Raw genomic sequence first — 19,628 nt, 5'->3', positions numbered from 1 at the left:
GTTTGAACTCTATCCTGCTATTCACAGCATTGCGACCTGCTGATAGCTCTTGCTGTGGCCCCTTCTGCTTCCTAGAGGAGGCGGAGCCATGCTGCATCACGTGACGGCTCACGTGACTTATCCGGACCTTCCTTTTATTCAGCCGTGAGTCAGCTGAGCGGTGTGTTTGCATTACCTTGGAGCTTCGTTTTGCAGTTTGAACTCTACCCTGCTATTCACAGCATTGCGAGCTGCAGATAGCTCTTGCTGTGGCCCCTTCTGCTTCCTGGAGGAGGCGGAGCCACGCTGCATCAAGTGACGGATCACGTGACTTATCCGGACCTTTTATTCAGCTGTGAGTCAGCTGAGCGTTATGTTTGTATTACCTTGGAGCTTCGTTTTGCAGTTTGAACGCTACCCTGCGATTCACAGCATTGCGAGCTGCAGATAGCTCTTGCTGTGGCCCCTTCTGCTTCCTGGAGGAGGCAGAGCCATGCTGCATCACGTGACGGATCACGTGACTTATCCGGACCTTTTATTCAGCCGTGGGTCACCCTCGCGGCGTTAAGCCCGGCTGGGAAAAGCCCATCAGCTGTTATGCGGCTGTTAAACGCTGGTGGTGCCAGATTCACTCGGGAAGTGCGCCTATGTGCAGACTGTGGCAGGGAGACAAGAAGGCAGCAAGGTAACTGCAAGATCTATTTATTCTGAAAAGACCTTTATATCAACCTGGTACTTCTGAAATCTTAGTAATTCGGCCTGGTCTTACTGACTAACTGTTGACAATGGCGGACTCACCGGTCTCAAAGCTCTCGCCATATAGGACAGGGGTGGGCTGCTACCCCGAGGTAGCCATTACATGCAGCACTGCCTCATTCGAAAATATTTTACAAACAAATGTGGAAACGGCTGAGGAGGTGGTTAACGGATCAAGTATAGGAGAAGGGGAAGGCTCCCACACACAGCTTCACCTACAGCCCCAACAGTCTTCCAAGACCCCGGATACATCAGTGCCCCCCATAGAAATTGAAAATCGGGGACTTTTTAATAGCACGGTGGTCATTGACGATAGGGGCCAGAACGCAAAACCACAAATAGGACTGTCCCCCAAGGCCACAGTGTGGGAGGTTTCGCCCAATTCGATTCCTTTAAATTCTACTCTCTCCTCCCCAAAGGACTTGGGCGCAACTTATGATGATGAGACGGGTTCTCTAAGGCCAACTGCACCTCCTGTTGTGAACCCCTTTGTCTTCGGTTCCTTAAATGGGAACAAAAGAGATAACAGCCTTCAGCAAAAAAATCGGACAACGGTTGGAAACCCTTCGGGATTTCCTTACTGAACACCGATTTCCACACAAACTATTCAAGTACGAACCAGCAAAACAGGGTGACTATTCGAGAGTGTCTTCTGGACCCCTCTACGCCACGGTCTAGATCCCAACAAATGACCACCCCAGGGTCGTACACATTTATCCCTGAGCGTAAGGGGTCATCACCAAATAAATGGGGGGGTCTCTTGCCTCAGTCAACAAAACTTTACCTCAGGGACCCCCACAAAGATTCCATAAAGGAGTATTCCCCCAGCAAGCGCCGTTTCCAAGTAAACGGCAAAGAAGACAACCCTCTCCCACAGACGAGGATCTCTTGTCCGTCTTGCAATCAACTCAAGGAGATGCTCCTTCTAAAAAGGATCCCCAAATCGATCCTGGAATGATCACAGCTTTTGCTCTTGTAATGGCCCCCTTTATGAAACTTATTGAGTCGCAAAATGATCAGCTTCGGGACCATACGACAACAATTGCAATGATGTTTTCTAAAATGATCTTTATAGAAGGCTTTGCTTCGGCAATTCAGTCGAAACTCGAAAAAAATGACGAACATACGACAAACATTTTGAAAAGTATCATCGAGCCAATCATAAAAGAAAAAGAAATAAGAAGATCGGAAAGGACAAGTCTCAGGTTAGGGAGTGCAGGTGGCCCGGAGAGTGGTCCGACTTCCCTGGAACAGACTCATAACCAGCAGGTGGTTCTGTCTACAAAGAGTACTTTTGAGGAACCTTCCACTACTAAATACAAGGACAGTTCTACCAACACGGACCCTGCTGTGCGGGCAATTAGCCCAGTAATGAAGGAGGGTAGGCTAGCACCGAAGGAAGGACATCTCTCTCATGGACTTATCTGTTTATTCAGACATAAACACCACATGGGAGGGGGAGTCCGGATTGAATACCTCCGGAACAGAAAGTGGTATCGAGGAAGAAGATCCAGAAATATACAGCAGATAAAAGAAGTCGACCTTAAAGGGGAGACGAAGGCTCAGACGATTAAAGACAGGGCGGTGCAGCTAGTGTCCTTCAAAAAGCCCTCAATGCCCACGTTATCGATTCCGAACTCGGTCTTCGATAAAAAACTCAAGTGGAAAACTAGAGTGCACTCCGGTAGAGAAATATCGGCCAGCCCCACAGAAAAAGAGAGGGTAGACATACACCCATCTAACGCCTTGGTTTAAACAACACTGGAAGACAGACGGAACTTTCTTGTCCAGAGATCCCTGGAAACTACCAGTAATAAAGGAGTCAGCCCTGACGCGTCAAAGGAAACAAAAAGAACAGTGTCATGGGCAGAAACGATTGAGAGAAAACCGACATGTGGGCCCAACAATCACAATGCCCACAATGGACCGGGGGCAAAAAATGCCAAGGAACACTACAGAATACTATTGGAAAGAACTCTAGGCTACGAAGACAACTTAATTATGAATCGGGCTAACGTTATGAGGCTCTTACAATCCCTGGATCTTCTGGAGAAATTAAAATCGAGGGATTTAGACTGGATCGAATTTCATAATGAACAGCGACACGACAGTGTGATTCTTCACACAACTGATCAAAACACTAAAAATGTACTCTTAGAGTTGGGCCCAAAACTTAACTTATGTGGATTCGTGCTTAGGTAGTTGGAGGAGGAAAACAGATCCGACCGTGTAGCTACTCGGAAACATCTACTACACAACCACCGAAGTACCAGTATCAAACCCTATAAGGATCATCCGATGAAAGCAGGAAATAGTGGTAGAGGGACCCGAGAGGTTGATAGTGGAGGAGACCAAGTGCATATTCAATCAGAAAAAGCAGGACTAAACTTGGTGAATAGCCAAGACGACTGGAGTTGGCTGGCTGGGGTCCTATCTGCTAAGTCATAACGCCAACACCCATCTACGACTGCCCACTCCAACTCCAAAGCAAAAGGGATAAAGATCATGAGTTGGAACACAAGGGGTTATGGTGCATTTACTTGGCAATTCAGCAACACACCTGTCCTCTTACAACCTATTTTGCTTGCAAGAAACCTGGTTGTGTGATCTACCTCTTCTGGACAGGTTTGAGCTATATCTAAACCCCGCAACAAAGGGCTCAAAAGGCAGACCGAGCTCGGGTTTACTGTTGGGGGTAAAGCGCACCAGTGGCATAAAAGTGCTCTCTTCTCTAAACAGAAACCCTTGGATCCAACTTACTAGGATTTCATCCACATCAGAACCAGCTTCACTTACTTCAGACTGGCAGTTGCTTATATGCAACGTATACTGGGGCCCGACAGCCCGAGATGAGGACAAACTTATGGAAGTCCTATTGGAAGCCATAGACGACGCCAGGATTGAATGCCCACTACTTGAAATTCTGCTATGTGGTGACTTGAACATGGAATGTTACGACAAGAAGCAGAGGAAAATAGAGTTCCTGCCTTTGAACGCCTCAAAAAAAATAACGAGAGGCGTGGTCATGGAGAAGGAACTACTAGCCAGAAATATATACTTGGTAAACGGTAACTTGGCGGGCGACAAACCAGCCACCCGCACATGGAAACTGGGTGCCCAAACAAGTACACTGGACTATATGTCTGCATCAGAAAATCTCTTTGGCAAATTAATATCGTTGGAAGTGATCCCCACAATCCAGAGTGATCACAACATCCTGGAACTCAAATCTGAGGCCTGGAACAAGCTCTCGTCTGTACCAGGCAAACATCTACCAAACCAGTTTCTTGAGTCAACTCCTGGTGGCAATAGACTACGCATGGGAAGAAAAGAGATGGCCCTGGTGCTGGATTCCTTAATCAAGGACCAATGTCCAAACCTGATAGAATATGCTGAAACACTGAAGATCTTTCGCCCAAAAGTAGTCGCCAAGGAAATTCACCAATGCAAGCGGCACCACTATGATCACAAAGTAGTGACAAAAAAAAACTGGTTAAAAAAGCCAGGAGATTATATGTTAAAACTAGAGCACCAGCTGACTTAGTCCTGTATACTAAAGCTAGAAACACCTACAGGAACTGGCTTAAGCAACACAAACATCAAATAATGCAACAAGACAGTGAGAAGATGCTTCACCTACTATCTACTAAAAACATCACTGGTATTTGGAAGTTGATCAATGAAATAAACATCCCTTCCGACTCAAAAATGGTAAATCCAATAGCCTCAGAAGTTTGGGAAACTCACTTTCGGAACCTTTACTCTATGGGGAAAATCTGTGGTCCTGCCCCATTCTTACCATCGAATGAGCCCTGGGACTTTAAATTTGGAAAACAAGATATTCTATACCTTATTAAACAGTCCAATTCTTCAAGGGCTGCAGGACCTGATGGTCTCACCAACGACATCCTCAAAAGGGACCCGGAAAAATGGGCTTCCTTCATGCTGGATTTGTATAACAACATAACAAGACTAAAAAAGTTACCTAAATCTTGGACGACGTCCATAATGGTGCCGATCTTTAAGAAGGGAGATAGGTCCGTGCCCACTAACTACAGACCGATTTGGATGTCGTCGGCAAAATATTTGCAGCACTAATCTTGAAACATCTAAATGATTGGAGTCGGCTGGCAGACCATCTGGACCCTTGGCAATCAGGCTTTCGAAAGGGCATTGGAACATCCTTAAATGTGCTACTCATCAACATAATCAAATGCATGGTTAAGGCCAAGAAATATAAGAACTTCTATATTGCGTCAATAGACCTGGAACAGGCATTCGATTCTGTTGATCGCGGAATGCTATGGCACAAATTAAGGAAATGGGGATGTCCGACCAACCTGAGAGAACCTCTCGAAGCACTACACACGGGGACAACCCTCAGAGTAAGGTTGGACAGACAGGGCAACCTCTCAAACAATGTGGTGGCCATGCACGGTCTGAAATAGGGCTGTCGGTTGGCTCCCGCTGTTTTTTGCCTTTTTATATCCGACATGCAGCAAGCTTTCGAAGCAGTGAGGTGTTTCCCCCCAAAAATCGCGGAGACCGTCGTGGGAAGGCTGTTATTTGCGGACGATCTTCTGTTGCTAGACCAAACGGCCATCGGACTTCAGCGGCAACTAAAGACACTCGAGTCATACACACAAGGAAACGGCCTCCGTATAAATCCAAAAAAATCAAAGATCTTGAGGCTAGGACCTATCATCGGCATGAAAAATCTAAGGTGGTACCTTTCCGGGGAAGAAGTACCAGTGGTTTCGTCCATGATATACCTTGGAGTAACTTTAAACAACAGCATCCAAGATGGTCCAGGTCTGCAGTCTTAGAAGTAAAGTTACGAACTTAGCTTTGCAAGCCTTGTTAATCAAGCGACGATACTGTTCTTTTTCCCTTCGTCCTCTGATAGATTTCTACAAACTGAAAGTTGTGCCAATTCTCACTTACGCAGCAGAGGCGAAATTCTTCATCAATTCAGATGTTTGGAAACTGTTGGAGGGCCTATTCTGGAAAAGAGTATTGGGCTTACCGACATCAAGACATCAACTCCAATGGAAAGTGTGCGTAAGGAACTAGGCCTATCGTCCCTTTACATATCTACGGTCTGGAAATCCCTGACACTCCTCTGCAAATGTCTGCACCCCCAGGAAAGAAGTGGATTTGTGGCAATTAATGAAGCAATCAAAAGACAATTGATTCCGGTCCTAACCAAGTGGCAATTAATTTGTTTAGAAATCCTGAATACCATAGCACTAAAACCAGACAATCTCATGTTAAATCCGCTCATGGAAAGAGAAAACTCTTGGACTTGGACTGGATAGCCACCCTGACAGGCTCAGTGCTTTGCCATCAATCACCCAAGGCATGGACGAGCACTATTGCAGAGGCACCGTCCACCCTTACTTGGATAAATTTCCCTCAAATACGGAAAGACAGCGGTTCTTAAAATTCAGACTAAACCTCTTCCACACAAGAGAAGTCTTAGGGAGAAGAACCAAAAAAGAGGAAAAACCCAGTCTGCTGTGTCGAGGCTGTGGGCAAGAGGCTGAAGCCTTACAGCATCTAGTGATGAATTGTGTTACCTTAACTAAGTTCAGAGAGAAATGGTTGGGGACGCACCTTTCAAATTTAAGCACTTTAACCTTGCAGGACAGGTGGCTAATTCTGAGAAGGGGGGAAAAAGTATCTACGACCCTGGCTCTGTTGAACTTTATGAGAGAAACCTTTACAATTTTGGACATTTAGTTATTTTTCTCGAGTTATACTGTTTCCCCCCCTATATATATATATAATTGATGTAACTGTGATTTTTTGTTTTCTTCTTCTTCCTTTTCTTCCTTTTTTTCAATTCTTTTCTTTTTATCTCCACAATGCATTTAAAATTTCCTTTGGTAACTAATTGATGCAATAAAATAAAAAAAATAAAAAAATAAAAAAATATGACTTCTAGTCCCTAACTGGCCACAGCCCCTCAGCATTCAGGTGATACCCCTGTGAACATTTTCGAGAGTTTTACTGGGTCCCTCTGCCACCCCTGCAGGATTTTAAAGTTGTGTTCCAAATCCGAGGTGAAAAGATTGCCATGAAACGATATCCTGAAAATGCGAGCCCAGGCGTCCTCTGATATCTCCTCCCCCGCCAGATAACTCCAAAAACCACAGAAACCTCGCCTAGCCTGGAGGTCATGGGTGTTTAGGACAGTGTACATACGGGAGACCGCTCCCTTTCTAGAGGTTGCTGAGTCAAGGAGTTTCTCAAAGGGAGTTAGTTGTCTCCGCAGGTTAGGGCCCCACGCAGGGTCATTAAGGATGCCCTTGAGACGGAGGTATTCGAAAATGGAGAGGGTCCCGCCTCCCAGTCCCTCCCGGAGGTCCTCATAATTCAAGAATTCTCCCTCCCTGAACAGCTGGCCCGCCCATTCCAGTTCCGCATCTGACCAACTCTGGGATTGTCTAAACCCCCTGCTGCCTAATTTCAGGGGGGGCCATGAAGAAAGATGTGCTGTCCGGAGGCTTTCCCTCCAAATGTCCCAAAGAACACCCAGAGTCGGGTGGGATAGAACTTGTTTCGGGATAGACCTGCGAGGAGCCCACAGCAGGTCACAGACTTTTAGAGGGTGGACATCCATGTCCTCTAGGTATGACCAATATGTCCGTAAACCTTCCTTCATGTGTTCTAGAAGGACCCGCAGTTGTGCTGCGTGATAATACAGTTGAAAATCTGGGAGACCAAAACCCCCCTCCTCTCTCGGAAGCGTCAAGGTGGCCCTACCAATCTGCAGGGTTTTCCCCTGCCAAATGAAGTCTCGGACCCCCTTGTGTAAATCTATAAATGTTTGAGCGGGTACCCGGGTAGGGAGGGCTGTAAAAAGGTATAAAAGCCGAGGCAGTATGTTCATTTTGACTGCCGTCATCCGACCGTACCATGAGAGGATCATTCCTCCCCATCTTCTCAAGTCAGAGGCGATCTCAGTTAGCATGGGCTCATAGTTGGAGGACCCTAGTTTTGTTAAAACCCTAGTGAGGAGAACCCCCAGGTATTTTATGTTGTTCTTGCCCACCGCTATCCCATGAAACCTAGTCAGGGGGTCTAGTACCGGGTCCACCAGGCGCATCGGAAGGAGGACAGACTTGGCGGTATTTATTTTCAGGCCTGAGAACCTCCCGAACGAACTAACCAGGGACAGGAGGGGAGGGATCGAAGAGCCCGGGTCCACTAGATATGCTAGGATATCATCCGCAAATAGGGATAGCTTGAATTCCACCTCTCCCCTTCCAATACCCCTGATATCTGCGTGGGACCTGACCGCTATAGCCAAAGCCTCCATCGTGAGGACATACAGAAGGGTGGAAAGAGGGCAGCCCTATCTAGTCCCTCGGGCGAGGGGGAAAGATTCTGACAGCCCTCCGTTCACCTGGGCCCTTGCAGTAGGGGCTCTGTAGAGGGCGGCAACCCAGCTCAGGACGTGCGTCCCAAAGCCCATTCGTTGGAGGAGGAGTGTCATGTATCTCCATTCTACTCTGTCGAAAGCTTTTTCCGAGTCCAGGGACAGGATGCATGCCTCGAGATTTGAGTTTTGGGCGAAATGAACCAAGTCTATCGTTTTGCGGATATTATCCGATCCCTGTCTGACCCTAATGAAACCCACCTGGTCCCCGTGGACTAGCTTCTGCATTATCCCCTCCATCCGCCTACCCACCACCTTAGCCAAGATTTTGACATCGATGTTGAGCAACGATATGGGTCGGTAGGACGAACACTCCCTCAGGTCTTTACCTTCCTTGGGAAGGACCACTATAATGGCTCCCATCATGGTGTCGGGGAGAGTGCCCCCTCCCAATACCGAGTTGAAGACTCTCGCCAGGTATGGAGACAGGGTGGATCAAAACCTCTTATAGAAATACACCGAAAAGCCGTCCTCCCCCGGGGAAGTCCCCACCTTCATCCCACTAATCGCCTTCTCCACCTCTTCCTCGGTCACCCGGCCCTCCAGCCCCTCTGCCTGATTCCGTGAGAGGGAAGGTATCTGTATGGAGTCGAGGAACTCTTCGATATGGGCATCGCCGCCGTCATATTCGGAGGCATTTAGTGCCTCATAATATTGACGGAAGGCTTCACCTATATTGGGGGTGTCATATCCCAGAGTACCCCTGCTGTCCCTCACACCCTTAACCATTCTGCTTCTCTGGACCTCCCTCAATTTCCAGGCCAGGATCCTATCCGCTCTGTCCCCCTTCTCGTAATATTTCTGTTTGACCATTTGGAGGCTTTTCTCCGTTTTATGGAGGAGTAGGTCTTTCAATTGGAGCCTGTAGTCCTCCAGGGTGGCCATGCGGTCTCGCTCTAGGGTTTGTGCCGGGGAGCCCCCCGGTTGGAGGTGCGCTATTTTTTCCCTCAGAATCCTCTCCTGGGTCTCCCTTTCCCTCTTCTGTCGGGAACCAATTTTTATGAGCACTCCTCTTAGTGTTGCCTTAAAGGCGTCCCAGAGAGTGTGCGTGCCCACCTCCCTGTTATCGTTGAGCTCGAAGAACTCTGTGATGGCCTCCAGTACAGTCTGGGTATGGACCTCGTCTCTCAAGATGGCATTGTTACATCTCCAACGTCTCCTCCGTTCTCTGCACCAGTCCCCTGCCAAGGTGACCCTAACCAAGTCGTGGTCAGACCAGGGGACGGGGTCTATCCTGTAACCCGCTATGTGTGGTCGGAGTACCTCGTCCGCAAGGATATAGTCTATTCTGGAGAAGGCTTTGTGGGTGAAGGAGTAGTACGAGAAAGAGGGAGTCCCCACTCGGGGGTGGGTAACGTGTCCACCAGATTCAGGTCATCATTCACCCTTTGGAAGCAGCGTGACGTGGCGTCTCCAGCGGGTCTGGGGTTTGGTGCACCTACCCGTTGTCTATCTCTGGATGGGTCTAGGACCATATTAAAATCGCCTCCCACCACCAATGGGCCTTGGACAAAGGTTTTCAGCCTTTCCCCCACTCCCTCCCAGAATTAGGCCTGGGCCTCATTCGTGGCGTATACAACCGCCAGGGTTATGGGTGATCCCTGTAGGGAGCCTCGTACGAAGAGGTAGCGGCCTTCGGGGTCCCTTAGGATGGAGTCTTTCTCGAAACTCAACCCCCTTGCGATCAGAATTGCAACCCCTCTTTTCTTCCCCTTGTGGGATGCATAGAATATCTCCTCAATTCCGCCACCCCGCAACCTGGGCTCCTTCCCCCTCGCCTAGTGTGTTTCCTGCACAAAGAGTAGGTCCAGCTTAGCCCTCCTAAACTCCCTACTGATCAGGGATCTTTTCGTGGGGGTGTTCAAGCCCCGCACATTCAGGGTTCCCACCCCTAGGGCCGGTCGGTCGTCAGCCATAGTCGCTGTCTCCTTTCCCCTTGGTCACCGATGTCGCATGGACGCTCCCTCCCTGCTTACTGTATTTTCTTGTTTGGATCTCTTTGAAAAGTTTCCCCAACATGCCCCCCAACAGATTCCCCGCCCTAAAACCCCCAACTTGTGAACAAACCCCCAAACTCCTCCCCGGCGTCCAGCCATGTAGTTCTTCCATTCCTGGATTGTTGGCTGGACCACCAGCCGGTTCCCCTCGGCCAGGCGTCAGATCCCAAGCTCGCTACCGTGAGCCCCCCCCGTTGCCCCCTTTCGTCGCTCCCCCGAACCTCCCAATTTGGTTACTCTCCCGGGCCTTGGTTGATGCATCTCTTGGTTCCCACAGTTATGATCCCCTCTATGCCCCCTTATACTTGCAGTTCAAGGGGGTGCAGCAAACCAGGCATCTCCAGTGTCTTTCTGCTTTCTAGACCCGATGATCTCCGTGGGGTCGCTGGGGTCACCCCTCTGAGTCGGCCCGGTCCTCCTCCATTGGTATTGGTGGTGTGTTCAATTTCTTGAACTTCCTCGCTCCGGTTTTTCTCCTTCTGGGGTTGGGCTGCCCGGGGGACCCCCCTCTGAGCGCCTCCGGACCCACTGGTTCCCTCCGGGGGGCGGGTTCGCCCACATAATCTTAAATAGCGCCCTTAATGTCTTCTTCGGTTACCAACGTTGTGCGTTGGCCAGAATATTCAAAGGACAGGGAGAAGGGATATCCCCATCTGTAGCGGACATCCCTCTCTTTCAGTTGTTGTGTCAGAGGGCGGCACATCCTCCATTTGGCTAGGGTGTAAGCTGAAAGATCTTGAAAAATGGCGATCTGTGCGCCGTTATAGGTTATCGCCCCCGCCTTCCTCGCAGCCTCCTGAACTTTGGCTTTCTCCGTGTAATAGTGGAAGCGGGCCAGAACAATTCTGGGCCCCCCCTCTCTTCCCCCAGCCCTGTGTAACCGGTCAAACGTGAGTTCCGTCGTCATTTCTTCAGCAAACAAGAGGGTGATGATGTCTCTCACCACTCGAGTCAGCTCTCTCTCCGTCTCACCCTCTGTCTCCGGGATTCCAAAGAACCTTAGATTGTTCCGCCTTTCCCTGTTTTCATAGTCGTCCATGATCCTGGCTCTCTCTTCATCCCTCTTCTCCAAAGCTGCAAGCCGTGTGCCAAATTGGATTTCCTGAGATGTAGAGGACGATTGATAGTTTTCCACTTGTAGGACTCTATCCTCAATTTTGTCTACCCTTTGGTCCAGTTTCTCGAACTTCTGGGCAATGTCGGATCTCATTTCTCTGATCTCCTGAAGGATGGAGGCAAAGCCCTTTTCCATTGTCATTGCGGGTTGGCCTGCGGGTTCCGTGTGGGCCATGGCTCCGGAGACAGTGGGGACCTCAGTCGTGTTTGCTGTTTCTTGGAAGCAAAACGTTTGTAGGGCCTTCTTCCAGCTCATGGGGTGTCGTTGGTCCCTTGCCGCGGGCTCCGCTGCAGTCCGGGGGGCCCTAAGGGGGAATTCTGTGCCACCCCAGGACCAGTCCGTAGTGCGTGTGTTTTTGTTTACTAGGAAATGTAATGAAATAAAAATACGAAAGGAGGATGCCTATTTATCTTTTAATTATATGCAAAGGGTGAATTATATAAGGAAACAAAGTTGTAATCTTGAATGAAATTATTTTAAATGTTTAAGGTGTCATTTTGACACAAAATATTGTTTTAAGTAGATCAAATTTGAAATGTAAATGGTATAAGGAAAATGTTATATGTTTTATTTCTTGCTTTTTTTCTTGCTTGAAATTAATTTGTAAAGGTTTTCTTTGTAACCAAACGCAATAAAAATAAAAAAAATATTTGTAGAAGCAGTCATCACTGCTATACAAAAGGACATGGATGCGAGTCAAGCAAAGGTGGCTACCTTGCTTCATTCAATTCTAGATCCAGTAATCAAAGACAGAGAAGATCACGCCTCTCAAGACGTCTCGTATCATTAGGATTTGGAGGACTGCCTGACAAGACATAGGACCAAAATGTGAACCCCTTTGAAGCAGTGCCATCCTGCTTGCCAGCAACTGAATCGACCCGGAAGGGTGAAAACTATCAAATAGCGGAGCCAAACCAGCGAGCATTTTGTGACAAGAATCCTTCATCGGACGCCACTTATTCAGTTAATAGAAAGCAGCACCCTCAAGTCATGTGTGAGACAATAGATGAGCTAAGCGAAAATCCAACTGCTGAATCCTCGCAATCTCAAAACCTGCAAAAACAACTGTGTCTAATCTTTGTCAAGATGTTGAGGAGAGGCCAACTGAAGTCTCCTCCACTATAGTGAGGAGGAAAATGAGAACATGGATCCCAACAAGAAGCCTGAATGGAAGGGTGTACCTAGAGGTCCACTCCATCTACATATATAAGGGAGGTCTGCACATACACAACTTGACAAAGATAAAATTAAGATGATGGAGACAATGCTCCCAGGTGCACCTTTGGTGATACATGAACTTGACCTAATGCCGAAACTTCATCAAAAAAGACCTGAATCCATTATTGCCTTAGTCAAGTCAGGAGGACGTGAGGAGGCCAGTAACATTCAAGACAACACGAATGTTTTAGTGACCTCAAACTCAACCGTCGATGCACAGGAGACTGCAGCAAGGGGCCCTAAGATCGATGTCCCAGCTGGCGAAAACCATATCAAATATCACATCTAAAACTCCCATGCCCATCCAGAATTTATGACACAAAACTGGAGCGTGATCAGAGAGAAGTTTGGACAAAGAAAGATGGTCAGAACTCGACGAAGTTGATCAATTACAAAGATGGCCTATTGCTCGAAAGGCTCTGTCCTGAAAAGGATGGCTTGATTCTGAATCGAGCGGATGTGATGAGATTATTGCACCATGTCTATGCCGATCCGATAGCACAGCAATTAGAGCGCTCGCTTTGACATCTATGCAGAGCCTGCTGACGGAGGTTCGAATCCTGGCAGGACAAACTCAGCCTTTCATCCTTCCGAGGTCGATAAATGAGCACCACACACTGTGGGTAATAATAAGCAGCGTTCAGATACCTGAGGGTTCATAGCGCTATATGAAAATGCAAAATTAAATTATTACCCTCATTAAGACCACTAACATCCAGCGACTTGGCTATAGTGGAGTTTATAGATGAATACCCGCCAGACAGAGTACTTATTTACCCAATGACGCAATTGATAACTCAGTCGCTAAAACAAAAGTTACCCAAGATCATTGGGATTTGATCTTACAGAACCAACAATTCCACCTTGTTCATCTAAATCCCTACACGTACCATCAAGAGTGGATTACAAGCACGCTCAAAGAACGAGCCCTATCAGCAGACGTCGATGGTCGCAGAGGAGAAACTCGACGGAAAAAGGAGTGTATCATACTAAAGCCTATGAGAGGCGACCCGATAAGAAGGCAGATGGAAAAGATTTACATTAGGTTTCTTTGCGACGTACTCCCAGCACAAGTAGAACTGAGCAATACAGAAGAGAGGAGCAGAGATTGTCCTCCACAAGAAGATCTGATCGGCATAGATATCCATCAAAAAGGAACGACCAGAGATTGTCGTCAAAGGGCATTGAAGAACATTGGAAGTGGTTAATGGGCCTAGTGGCAGACCAAATCAAATTGTCATAGGCCAGGGCCTTGAATGCTTTACAACTCCTGACAATTGCATAATGGAATACAAGGGGCTTTACTCACCTCTTTACCAAAGGAGGTGATCAAATTAAGGCACACAACATATTTTGTCTGCAAGAAACTTGGCTGCGTGACCCCCCAATTGTTGATGGCTATTCCAGCAATTTAAATCCTGCAGTCAAGGGTGATAAAGGAAGACCCATGTCAGGCCTCTTGATTCTTATCAGAAATAAACTCCAGATCACAATAATGGAAGAACTGACTCTGACCCCACTAACTCAAATCTTAGTGGGAAAGTTGAAAATCAGCAAGGACAATGTCCATAAGTCATTAATCATCTTTAACTTATATTGGAATCCAGGAAGTATGGCAAGCGTGAGATTCTCAGAACAGGTAGAGAAATGGATTGATCATTGCAGATTAAAGTGGCCCAATATGTGGTTTGTGATATGTGGAGATCTGAATTCCAACTGCTTTGACAAAGAGGGTGAACCTATTAATCATGACTCTGTCACAGCAACACCAGGGGAAAAAAGAGGATAGTAATGGATCTCTACTGTAAAATCAAAAGACTTATACATCCTTATTGGCTCCACCTTGGGAGACATTCCTGCAAAAATCACTAGGAAAAAATCACAGTGGAGATCAATCCTGGACTACATATGTATTTTTGGAGATGATTTCCCCAAAGAACAGAATGGTAGTAGATCATATGAATGATAGCGACCACAACCTACTTTCTTCTCCCCTGATGCCAGTCTTCAACATCTGTAGCTACATTGACTTGGCACCTATGGAAGTTACGATGGGGCGATATCAATTAAAAATCCCTCCTCCAGAAATACCGGGGGCTGATCAACAGCTTAATCACTTCTGTGAAGCATCTTCAATCGGAGGGGGCCATTAACACCTTAGACTAGTTGAGCCTTTTTAATTCATTTGAAATGAAACCCAACCGAATTGGGTCAAAAAACTTACTGCATCGCCATGCTATGATGATCATGTTGCTTGTCAAAAAAAAGCTCACGAGGCAACGACTCAACATCATAAAACATGACCATTCTCCCTTGGCCGCAATACATAGACATAAAATTCGGCAGCATTACCACAAATGGCCATGCCGTCACAAACAGACGCAAGGGAGGCTTGATGCAGAGAAAATGCTCAATACATTAAGAAGCTCAAAAACTTTGGGAATGTGGAAACTGATATATCAGTTAGATACTTCCCAGGATTCACTAATGACGACGCCTATACCACCCGAGGCGTGGATTTCTCATTTTGACTCTTTCCGTGATCGAAATGACGACGCTTTAACATCAAGTACCCCTAATGATGAGTGGGGACTAATAGACACCTCTATTGATGCTGTTACAAATGTCATCAAAAAACTGTCTCGCTCGAGAGCATGCGGCCTCGGACGGGCTCAGTAATATGACCCTAAAGGAAGACATAGCTCAATGGGCCAAGTTTCTGCCTATTCTCTTCGCTTACATCTCCAAACCTCAGAAGATACCTTCTTCGTGGAATGAGTCAATAATCATACTGATTCACAAAAAGGGCAGTCGGCTGGAACCATCTATCGTCCGAAAACCTTGTTGTCGGGAAAAATCTTTGGAACTTTAATATTAAAATCCCCACGGATTTGGGCATATCTCTCTGGTCACCTGGACCCTTGGCAATCAGGGTTTATGAAAGGGATTGGGACAGCTCTTAACATCTTCATCTTGAATGTATTAAAGAGTCGTACTGAAAGGAGAAAAGATCAGAAAATGTATATTGCGTTTATCGATCTTACGCAAGCGATTGATACCATTTCACATCTCCTACTATGGGCGAAACTCTCACAGTGGTGCTGCCCCATAGCTTTAGTGGCTTCTATCAAAGACTTTCATTTAGATACTACAATAAAAATCTGGCTCAATAAAGCAGGCCTGTTAACTAGACCAATAACCACCAACAAAGGCCTAAAGCAGGGTTGTCTGATGGCATCAGAATTATTCAACCTTTTCATCTCTGATGTGGACCTAGTATTTGTGGATACCAGATGCTTCCCTCCATCACTAGCGGACACAGTTGGGAAGACTCATATATGCGGATGATGTGGTCCTTATTGATCAGACCCCAGTGGGCTTGCAGAGACAATTAAACGCCTTACAGACCTATATTGGCCAAAACGGACTTACCATCAATTCAAAGAAATCTGCTATTATGCCCCTGGGTGTTCATAAAGGTCTAGCAAGAACTAAAAAATTATCTTGGTCCTTGCTAGGGGATCAGAATTCCAGTGGTTCCTTCACTTGGGTACTTAGGGGTTTGCCTGAATAAGAGCAGGGTAGACGCCCCAAAGTATCAAGCTCTAGCAAAAAAAAAACCCCACAAATCTGGCTAGCTTGGGGAAGATCATGCTCAAACGTTACTGTGGGTTCAGTCTAATTTCCCCTAATCAAATTCTACAAAGCCAAGGTTGTTCCCATTCTAACATACGGAGCAGAAACCTCCCTCAACTTTGAAATGAAGAACTGGCCAAAATTGGAGGGGAGTTTCTAGAAAAAGACATTGAGACTGCCCAAGGACACCCCGATACAGGCTGTGAGAATGGAACTGGGTTTGACTTCCTTAGCAGCAGTAGCAAAATGTAAGATGCTTTCCTTTTATAAGAAATGCATAGATGAATCTCCCAAGAGGGATAAGTGTTTGAAAAAAAGCCTTAATCCAACACAGAGAGCTGGGACTGATTCAGTGGGAAGCCAAATGTCAAAGTCTTCTACAAAGCCTGGGGGAATATAATGTCATTTTTATCAATAATCCCGATAAGGTCAAAAAGAAGCTCAAGACTGGTTTAGAACGGAGGAAGAAAGACTGGTCTATAGGGCCTATGGAAAATTGTGGGAGGATAGCAGGAAACCAAACTCATTATGGAGCCATCTTCGATTATTTCCCCATTGGTTTTTCAGAGACCAATTCTTCAGGTTTCGACGGAACCTATTGAAAACGAAGGAGACCACATGGTGTAGAACTCTGGAAGAAAGCTCCCCCAAATGTATACTATGCAAAGAAGGTGATTCCATTGAAAACATGCAGCACTTGGTCATGGACTGTACAGCTTTGACATCACAAAGAGTGCTCCTAATGTCTGGTGTAATAAACAAATATGGGGATGCAGACCAATGATGCTGTCAGGCAAAAAAAATACCAATAACTCTGGCTTTGGTGAAATTATTGTTATTCAAAGAAAGCTAGCAGATGACAGATGAACTTGTATTTTCTTTCTTTTTGCTTTTGAATTTGGTTTTAGTCTGCAATTTAGGTTTTTTGATGCATCGAATGATGACTTGGTGATCAAAGATTGTTGATTTTATAACCACTTGAATCACGTTAAATAAATAAAAAAATAATGCTCTGTGAAAGTATGAAAGGAACTCCACGTAGCAGCTTTGCAAATGGCGTCTAGAGGGACATTTGAAATTAAGGTTAAGGTAGCTCCGGTACCTCTGGCAGAGTGAGCCCTGGGAGCGAAAGGTGAAACTCTTTTGGATAGGGAATAGCAGAGCTAAATGCATTTAACTATCGATCTGGAGATGGCTTTTTTTTTTTATAAATAATCGCCTTCTCTCCCAGGTTCTATGGGAACAAAGAGTTGGCCGTTTTCCTTAGTTTAGTTTTCTTTACATAGTACAGGACCACCCTTCGTACATCAAATGTGTGGAGGCTTCTTTCAGCCGAGTTAAATGAATTTTGAAAGAGGGTAGGAAGTTCTATGGATTAACTTGGAACTTTGAAATGAACTTAGGTGAAAACCTAGGGTGTGTTCTAAGGACTTGTCCTTGTGAATTATGAAGGGTTTGTACAGACAAGGCTTGAAGCTCACTGACTTGTCTTATAGAGGTGATGGTTACTAGGAATGCAGTTTTGTATGTCAGATGTTTTAGGCTGGCTTTGTGCATAGGCTCAAAGGGCAGACCCATGAGTTTGGAGAGCGTTATATTAATGTCATGATCTCTGCTTCCAAAAGGTCAGGGTTTTCCCAACTCCCTTGGAAGCAGATCCATAACCCAGGTTCCGAGTGCCAACCAGTCCCAATGGGGACCTTTTGGACCCAGTCCTGGCGCCAGTGGCACCAGGCTCATAAATATGCCCAGTCCCAGCGCTGGAAGCGCCGGGCTCATAATGCTTGGGTGGACTTACCTGCAGCAGACCATGCTGCTTACTTGCCTGCCAGTTGAGCCTCTGATCCCCTTCTGTTTGGAACTACTTTTCCTGTTGGGTGGGGCTGGAGCCACTCCCTAGATTCAGAACACTGGAACTCTTCTGGAAAGCAGGAACTCTTTTCTTACCTAGGCGTGGCTGTGGAAGGAGACACGGAAGCACTACAGGAGGCTATTTAAACCACACCCGGTGGATGAATCTTGCTTTGCGTTATTCTGCAACCTCTGCAGCAGAACGCTCATCGTGTCTTCTGCATCCGGTCCTGGGCCTAAGGAAAAAGGCTTACCATCCTGAATCCAGTCTTCAGCAACACCTATAAAGACAAGAAAGAACAGGTTAGCATTCCGGCATCTGAAAGGCAAAGGCTTACCATCCTGAATCCAGTCTTCAGCAACACCTATAAAGACAAGGAAGAACAGGTTAGCATTCCGGCATCTGAAAGGCAAAGGCTTACCTACTCTTTGTGCGCTCCGGAGGTCTTCACACTGCATTCCGGCATCTGAAAGACAAAAGCTTACCAACTCTTCGCAACAAGGTGCGTTTAAGACATTGGGGAACTTTAATACTCACGTGCCATTACTCCTTTCCACATCTAATCCAGTGGGTATTCCGGCACCCTGCAGCCGCTCCGAACTCGTACCTGCAAAATAAAAAGACAGTTAGAGCGCATCGTGAAGCAGGCAACAAGCGCTTACTTACGTGCTTCCAGGCGCTTCTATTCATCACACGGGCTCCATCTTCAACTCACTTCAGCCCGTCATCCGCCATCGCCGGAACCCTGCAAAACAAGAGACATCATTACTAAAGACTTTACAGACATTTGAATGACTCAAAACTTACCGTTCGTGCAGTAAACGACGGACAGCAGTCCTCTGAAGTCAAGAGGCCTGCGCTACCTATCCAGTGAAGAAACTGGTTACAGCACCCTGCCCCGAGGCAGATGGAGAGCTCGGCATTCACTTACCTAAGGTGAGAGCGTTAACCTTTGGGGGTCTACAGGAGAGGAGAAGAGGAAAGAGATAGGGACACCCCAATAACCCCAGTTCATTAACCCCTTATTTTCTATCTGCAGACATCTTACTCTACACGTCAGGCATACAGTGCACAGAGGTCCAGCCCAAAGAGCCAACCGGGTGCAACACATCACCTTTGAAGATACGGTAGTCGCCCAGTCAAGACCGGCGCCTCTGCGAGAATCAGGTGAGCGTTACAGAACGCAAAGCCTACCGCAAAACTCTCGCCCAGGCGCTATGGAAACCTCGGATACTGACCCCCTAGCCCGGTTACTTGGGGAACTAAGGGCAGAAGTGCATGCAGCTCGTCAGGAAACGAATGCTCTAAGAAGGGAACTAATTATTTCCAAGGAGAGAACAGACAATCTTGCTAGACAAGTGCTACAGTCACAAGCCGGACAGACCCCGTTACCCGCATCAGGGGCAAATCTTCCTTCAACCTCCTCTATGAATCCAGTGCAGATCAACCTACCTGGGAATGTACCTCTGGCTCCGCCCGAACGATTTTCTGGTGACCCAAAGAGGTTTGCAGTATTTATCAATCAGTGCCGGTTGCACTTCTTATGCCGGCCAGCAGCCTTTCCAACTGATCAAGCAAAAGTAGCTTTTGTACTTTCGTACCTTAGTGGCAATGCGGCAGACTGGTCGA

Source organism: Ambystoma mexicanum, chromosome 2p, assembly GCF_040938575.1.
Source record: "Ambystoma mexicanum isolate Mex_15411 chromosome 2p, UKY_AmexF1_1, whole genome shotgun sequence".
In the NCBI taxonomy this organism is placed as follows: domain Eukaryota; kingdom Metazoa; phylum Chordata; class Amphibia; order Caudata; family Ambystomatidae; genus Ambystoma; species Ambystoma mexicanum.
This window is presented reverse-complemented; position numbering follows the sequence as displayed.